Genomic DNA, 8,450 nt, shown 5'->3' with positions numbered 1-8,450 from the left:
TTACAAAACGAGAATACCTGATAAAAATGCTCTGAGTGAATATATGTTAACAGCAGGGCTGCTGTTAGCGCATATAAAAACCAATGATCCTGTAACAGAAATGTCCTTTGTTTACTTATCACAACAGTTTAGCATAATCACTTTTAATAGTAAGTCTCCAGGGAACCTTCCCTGATATGTGGATGCTGGCTGTAAAAACAACTTTATGTGGGGATACATGACTCTTTCCTCCTCCACACTTGGCATTATCAATCCTTTTAAATTTGTGAACCCCAAATGGTAAAAATGGTATCTTATTTTATTTGAATTTGCATTTTCCTGGTTATTAGTGAGGCTTGGCATCTTTTCATCTTCTTATTGGAAGTGTAAATCGATAAACCTGTATGGAGGGCTGCTCGATAGTACCAAGTAAAAATTTAAGGGCACATACCTTTCAAACCAGAAATTCCATTTTTCATTAGCTCCCTTAGAGAAATAGTGCGCGCATATGAACACATAGAGACACGCACAAGGTTTTTCACTACAGCATTGTCTGAAATAGCAGATAACTAAAAACAATCCAAATAGCCATCAACCAGTAGTAGTCAGATAAATTGGAATAATAAAACCGTGGGAAACTGTGTAACCAGTGTAAAAAAATGAAGTGGAGCTTCAACAGGAGACAAAAGTGAGTTGCAGAATAATGTGTACAATAAAACATCATTTACTTAGAAAATGAAAATAAAACTATATATTCTATATGCATATATATGCATGTAAATAATAAGCAAGTGTCTTGAGAGTTACGTGACAAACTGAAAACAGGTTGCCTAGGGGAAGGAGACCAAGTGTGAGCAGGTGGCCAAAGCACACTTGTATTCTTTGTATTGTTTGGAACTTTAAAACAAGAATGTATTTTTGTGTTACTTAATAATTGATAAAAAATAAAATATAGTTAAAAATGATACGGAAGAGTAAATGATAAAATTTAAAAGAGAGGGACTTCCCTGGCAGTCCAGTGGTTAAGACTCCACGTTCTCAATGCAGGGGGCACAGGTTCGATCCCTGAGTGCCATGGCCAAAAAAAGAAAAAATTAAAAGACAGAACATTATTATTTCAATATGAGGAACAACTTTCAGGTTATAGAAATTTCTTGGATTTTCCAGAGTTGCAAGATAAGAATGAGTCCAACTAAAGCTGAATTAATATGATGCCTGTCATTCAAGTGAAGAGTTAAAAATGTAGTCAAAAATCAAAATCATCTAATATATCTGGATGTTTGATATCATGTAGAAATTGATTATTTTTCTTTCACTTTTGTCCAGATATCAAGTAGTCACAGATTGAGATTCACCCTTCATGTCACTGGTTTTAATTTACTTAAACTTGCTGTGTCCCTTATCAATATTTTAAACGGAGTAGAGTACATTTCAGTGAGATCGACTCTCTTTTTCTGGCATTGACTTTTTTTCTCTGATCACAAAAGTATCATATGCTTATTGTGAAAAGGAAAAAGGAAAAATATTGGAAGTTGTGAAGAAAGAATTAAAATTCCCATTATCAAAAAGAAAATTATTAACATTGTCAGGAGTTCTGGGCAGGGAGGAGAAGAGGGGAGTAATATATTTTTTTACACATCTTCAAGTATAATTTTAAATTTTATTGTAGCAGTTAATTTATTAAAATCATATTTAAAATTTAATTTTATATTTAAAAAATAGCATTTATTGGGACTTCCCTGGTGGTCCAGTGGCTAAGACTCCGAACTCCCAATGCAGGGGGCCTGGGTTTGAACCCTGGTCAGGGAACTAGATCCTGCATGCTGTAACTAAGATCCTGCATGCTGCAACTAAGAGGCCGCATGCCGCAACTAAAAAGAGCCCTCATACAGCAACGAAGATCCCAAGTGCCACAACTAAGACCCGGTGCAGCCAAATAAATAATTAAATAATTTTTTTAAAAAAATAGCATTTATTTTTTGTATTAAAATTTATATGTTTAAAATCCCCAAAAAACAAAAACATTGTTAAGCGTTTTTCCCTTTTCATATAGGTGTTCATGGGACTGAGTTAATACTGTGCATACAGTTCTGTCCCCTTTTTTTAAATAAACATTTTATTGTAAGCATTTCTGCATATCATCACAGATTCTTCAAAAATATTTATAATGGCACCATCTATTCTGAAGTGTGGATATACTGTCATATATCTATCTATTCTCCCATTATAGGAGATTTACCTTGTTTTCAATTTTTTCACTATTTTACTTAACTATGGAAGAACATACTATCATATGATTCCTTGCTTCCATCTTTGATTACGTCCCTAGGATGTATTCTTGGAAATGGAATTATAGGTTTGTGCTGGTTATTTTCCATTCCTACTCCCACCTCTGTTCTGCCTTTCTTCATTCTGCTCTGTGTCTTTATAGATCTCATGTCCAGGATCTCTTGCCCTTTGGCTTCCTTGAGATTCATTCGGTGGGTGGCTCCAGGAGGAGGTCAAGAAGCAAGAAGAGAAGGAAGTCGAGGTTTCTCACTCCTTCCTGCTGTGAGGCAGTGGCTGCATGCCTCTTCCCACCTCCAGCCCTGCCCCTCTTTCTTTGTGGTTCCTCCTCCACCGTTCCTGTTCTTACTGAGTTCCATAAGATTATTTCCTCTCTTTGTCCCTTTATCTCTAGGGATGTTGCTCTTCTTTGGGGACCCCAACATCCCTTGTTTACTCTCTTAACGTGGTCTACCCATCTGTAAGTAGTCCTTTTAATAAAGTCTCCATTTGAACCATCCTGGATGAAATCCCTTTCCTTCTAGGATCCTGACAGACACACACTTTTAAAATATATTCTTGACTAGATATTGCCAAATTGCATTGCAGAAAGGTTATATCCATTTATACTTCCATTAGTAGCATGCGAAAGCCTGATGAGATGAGCTTTTAAAGTTGCAGGAGATTTTTCAAGGCATTCAGTCTCCTGTTTGTTATCTGGTATCTTCCTCGCTGATGTCACTCATAGGCAAAGAGTTCTGCCAAAGGCTATCTAAAGAAAGTCATGCACGACAAAGGTAAAAATATTGGGATAAGTAGTTGTGTGTCATTTACAACCCTGAAATTCACAATGCAAGGGACCCTGGATTGTATTGTGAAAATGACTCTTTTGACTGACACCTGTAAATAGGGAAGAACGCATTCTGACTGGGCACATGGATACTATGGTGTAGTTTGGGATGTTGGCTCATATGCAGATGACAACTAAACATTAGCCCAGGAAACCAGTGGGGATGCAGTGCTGCTGCCTATAGGGTCTTGTTAAAAAATTTATTTTTGTTATCTTGTTCTTGCCTGTAGGGTCTTAGTATTCACTTGGTGGAAGGATTTCTTCTGGTCTTCCTAGTCCTGGCTTTCTTAGAAGAGCAGTTTGCAGGTACATGGATTATGAGAAGAAGAAAGAGTCCACAAAGAAATCTTCTTCCCTTCTTAAACAGAGGCAACTACACTTATTGGCATTTTACACAATGGTTGCTATAAAGTAGTTGAGATTTTAGTCAAGTGGTGTTTGTTTGTTTGGCTGCACCGGCTCTTAGTTGTGGCACTTGGGATCTTTGTTGTGGCATGGGGGATCTTTACTTGCAGCACATGGGATCTAGTTCCTTGACCAGGGATTGAACCCGGGCCCGCTGTATTGGGAGCATGGAGTCTTAGCCACTGGACAACCAGGGAAGTTCCCCCAAGTGATGTTTATTTTACAGCTGACTCAAGGCACAGGTGGAAACATTGTGCTTTTCAGGACTTCTAAGAGTTTGCGTGCTGCAGCTAAGGAGCCCACCTGCCACAACTAAGGAGCTGGTGAGCTGCAACTAAGGAGCACACGTGCCGCAACTAAGGAGCACACGTGCCACAACTAAGGAGCACACCTGCCACAACCAAGACCCAGTGCAACCAAATAAATAAATAAAATGAATATTAAAAAAAAAGAAACATTGTGCTTTTCTATTTTCTTGCAAAATATTGAGACACCCAGTGGGCACAACATGAAAATGTCTTTATGGAAAATGGTGAGTTCAGTCAATACCCAGGTAAATAATATTCAATAAGTGCCTCAAAACTTAATTCTACAAAAGTATTCTTGTTTTTTTTTGGCTGCACTGAGCAACGAGTGGGATCTTAGTTTGCCAACCAGGGATCAAACCCATGCCCCCTGCAGTGGAAGCGAGGATTCTTAACCACTGGACCACTGGGGAAGTTCCTACAAAAGTATTTTTATTAGAGAACTAACCAGAGCCAGGAATCAGACAAACTATTGACTCATATTGGATAATAAAGATATATTATTACCATATATTTTATAGCACTTTAGTAGTTTGAGTCCTTTAAACATAAAGTTTCTTTCCATAACACTCAGGACAGTAGTCTCCCCCACCAGGCTCTGGGCTCCCTGAAGGTAGGGGCCACTCTGGTTTCCTCCAAGCACTAGCTCAGTGTCTAATACATAAAAATCAGATGCTCAGTAAAAGTTTGACAAACTGAACTCATCTGAACAACCACCCCAAGAGGTGGGATAGCTTCTGATTATTTTGCTAGGTGAGGAAAACAAAAGATCAGAGAGTAACGACAGTTGCCCTCCAGTTAAATAAATAGAAGAGCCATCTGTGAACCACATCCTGTACTCCTCGACTTTTGCCCATGCCCAAACTGAGCATGTGGGAAAGCCCCCTTGCTTACATAAACTCCCATTGCCCTTCCCCTCTGACTTGAGTTAGCAACATCCATCTTTATTCCATTGCTGCGGACACTTTTGGAAGGTCATAGTGTTTAAATCGGGTTTAAACAATCCATGACCCAAGTGAGGCCTCAGTGGGATACCTTCTCAGAGGATTTTCCATGTTAGATTAACTGGTATTTATGCCAAAAACTCTTATGCTGAAAACTCAGCCTCTGTGCACCAGTGGCAAGTTGAATCTTGGAGACAAAGTTTTGGGTGAAGTAGAGAAGAATAGCTTTATTCCTTTGCCAGACAAAGGGGGACACAGTGGGCTCGTGCCTCAAAAACTGTGTGTCCCAACCTGTGGGGATTTGGTGAGGAGTTTTATAGCAATGGTTCAAGGGCGGGGTTGTTAAGGATCAGAGTGTGTGCAGGGCCTGCACTCCTTTAATGTGACCTCAGTTAGTCTCCTGATGAGCTTCTCTGGTTCCTTCTCCCCCCACCCTCCCTCACCACACAGCTTGCGAGATCTCAGTTCCCCAACCAGGGATTGAACCTGGACCATGCTAGTGAAAGCTCAGAATCCTAACCACTAGACCACCAGGGAACTCCCCTTTGGTTCACTTAATCTGGCCTCAGGTGGTCTCCTGATGAGCTTCTCTGGTTCTCGAGGTTATCAAACTGTGACCTTCTCTGGAATTAAGAGTGCTCCATCAGGACTTTCCTGGTGGTCCAGTGGTTAAGACTCCATGCTTCCACTGCAGGGGGCACAGGTTCAATCCCTGGTTGGGGAACTAAGAGCCCACATGCTGTGCAGCGCAGCCAAAAAAAAATGCTTCATCAAGTAGTTAACATCTTCCATTTGTTGAGGGTTTTAGTTCTGTAGAAGAGCTCAAAGATATTGTTATGTGTATCCCTTGCGGTGGAACCAGGACCCTGCTCCAAGTCTGTACTATTGTTTCTTGACTGCTCCTCCCTTGTCTCTGCATCCCCTTTCTTCCCTGATTAGCAGCTCTTTGAATCTGCCCTTTGCAACTTAGGGAAGATCAAGGAGGCTGGAATCTATTCCCTACAAACAAGAAATGGGGGACACAGAAAGGCTTCTGTGCCCAGGAGCCCTACAGGGTCCTGCTTGGTTTCAGTATCAAATTCCTTCTTCATCTTATGGGGTTTATGCATTTCCAGCTTCGTAGATCACATGTTTAATCAATTACCTGGAGTGTAGCTAGAGTAATTTGCTTATGTTACCAAGACTTAGCCAAGGGACTTGTAAATTCTCAAGTGTCCCTGACCAGACTTTGTCTTTGGAAAGCAACTTACTGAAAATTCTGATCACATAGCATGTAAAAGGGTAAAAAGTCCTGGAAGGTTATCTGAGCCAATGTTTCTCAAACCTGGGTTCATGGACCCTTGGGAGTTCCACTGATGAGTTCTTGGAGTCTAGAAGTTATCAATGAATATTTAAAATTTTAGATATCCTTCTATCACATTCCAAAGTTAACATAAATGCCTTCCAGATCACCTGGCTAGCCACCTCATAAGTGAGCCTGGAAACAAGGATTCACTGTTCCACACAAAGTACTTATCTTGGCACCCAGTTATCAACTAAAATAATATCACGTAACTTTAAAAAAATGTAGATGTAATTCGCATACCATAAAATCCATCCTTTTAAAGTGTACAATTCAGTGGTTTTTAGTATGTTCACAAGGTTAATGAGTCACAACTATTACTACTATGTAATTTAAGAACGTTTTCATTACCCCTAAAAAAATCCCTATGCCCATTGGCAGTCATTACCTATTCCTCTTTTAGGGGAGCAGAATTTGCCACCCTGAACTATGTCTCTTTGGCATATTGATTGTTTTAAGCTGGTTCTTTTCTGGTAAACAGCAGACAGGGAAGGGCTCTGAAAACCAAGTAGGAGTTGCCTTTTCATAAGAAAAGTTTACATTTGTAAGGGAAATCTCCCCCTTCTACCTGGAAGAAGATGACCAAATCTCTATAAACATCAGTGGGAAGGCAACTTAAATCTGCATCACCATCACCTTTGTTTACTGTGCTTTTCCAGGTAACCTCCCCAAACTGACTCTCCCCACTCTAAACACCTTTTGTCTTTAGCTGACGATGGTATTTAAGGTGAGGCCATTTTGGTGAGTTACTCAATTTTCCTGGGTCTCTCCCACATATGCATGTAATTAAACTTTGATTTTCTCCTGTTAATCTGTCTCCTGTCAATTTAATTCTTAGACCAGCCAGAAGAACCTGGAAGGGTAGAGGAAAATTTCTCCGTCCCTGCTCCCTCTCCTCCCCAACCCCTGATAACCACTAATCTACTTTCTCTCTCTTTGGATTTGCCTATTCTGGACATTTTATATAAATGAAATCATACAATATGTGGCTTTTGAGTCTGGCTTCTTTCATGTAGGATGTTTCCAAGGTTCATCCATGTTGTAGCATGTATCAGCACTTTATTTCTTTTTTAACGGCTGAATATTTTCCCATCGTATCCCATTTTGTTACGGAATGCAAGGTCATGTGCCTGACACACAGTGAGGCCAAACAAACCAAAACTTCGGAGTTTAGAGCAGGGAAAGATTTATTGCAGGGCCAATCGAGAGAATGCGTGGCTTGTGCTCAAAAAAACCTGAACTCCCACATGGGCAAAATTTGAGACGAGGGCTACAGGGTGTGTGGCTTTCTTCCAGTTGATTGGTGGTGAGTTAACAGGGTGGTGTTTCAGGAATCTTGTGCTCAACCTTAAGTTACCATCCTCTGCTTGGGTTCCTGCAGAAGAACTCAAAGATTTTGTTAGGCATATTCCTTCAGAAGGAACCAGGACCTGGTCCCTGCACTATTGTTTATTGACTGCTCCTCCCCTGTTTCTGCATTCCCTCCCTTTCCTGATTAACAACTGTTTGAATCTGCCCTTTGGAACTCATGCAAGGTCTAGGAGGCTGAAAGAAGCCTATTTCCTACAAACAAAAAACAGGGGATATGGAAAGGATTTGTACATGGGATGGCCCCACAGGGTCCTGCTCGCTTTCTGTTTGTTTCCACTTTCTGGCCACTGTGAGTAATGCTGCTGCTGAAACTATGTAACTCTGATTGGGACTTGAACCCATGCGCTGGGACTCGAACCCAGCCAAAACCCAGATTGGGACTTGAACCCACAGTCTTTTAACTGAGATCACACACCTGGTCTTAGGGCTTAATGAAGCTCAGGTTCTTGATGTCTCATCGCAGAAAGAATTCAGTGAGAGCCAGTGATAAGTAAGTAGTGGATTTATTTAGAGACAACACATTCACTAGACAGAGTTTGGGCCATATCAGAAGGCCAAACAGTACCAGGGTATGAAGTTGTCAGTTTTTATAGGGGTGGGTAATTTCATAGGCTAATGAGGAGGAGGATTATTCTAAGTATTTGGGGAAAGGGGTGGAGATTTCCAGGAATAGGGCCACGGCCCACTTTTTGATCTTTGATGGTTGGCCTCAGAACTGTCATGGCACTGGTGGGTGTGTCACTTAGCTTATGCTAATGTATTACAATGAGGATGTAATGAGGCTCAAGGTCCACTGGAAGTCAAATCTTCTGCCATCTTGGATCTAGTTTGTTCTAACCAGTTTTTGTCATGCCCTGTGTCTATGTCATTCTTTTAAAGTTTGTGCCCTGCCCCCTTCCCTCCTGTTCCACTATGAGAAACTTTTAATTCTAAGTTATAAAAATTTGGGTCTGTACGTCTTCAGATATGTTCTTGGGGTCTGTGATTTC

Source organism: Delphinus delphis, chromosome 2, assembly GCF_949987515.2.
Source record: "Delphinus delphis chromosome 2, mDelDel1.2, whole genome shotgun sequence".
Classification (NCBI taxonomy): domain Eukaryota; kingdom Metazoa; phylum Chordata; class Mammalia; order Artiodactyla; family Delphinidae; genus Delphinus; species Delphinus delphis.
Note: the sequence above shows the minus strand (reverse complement) of the source record.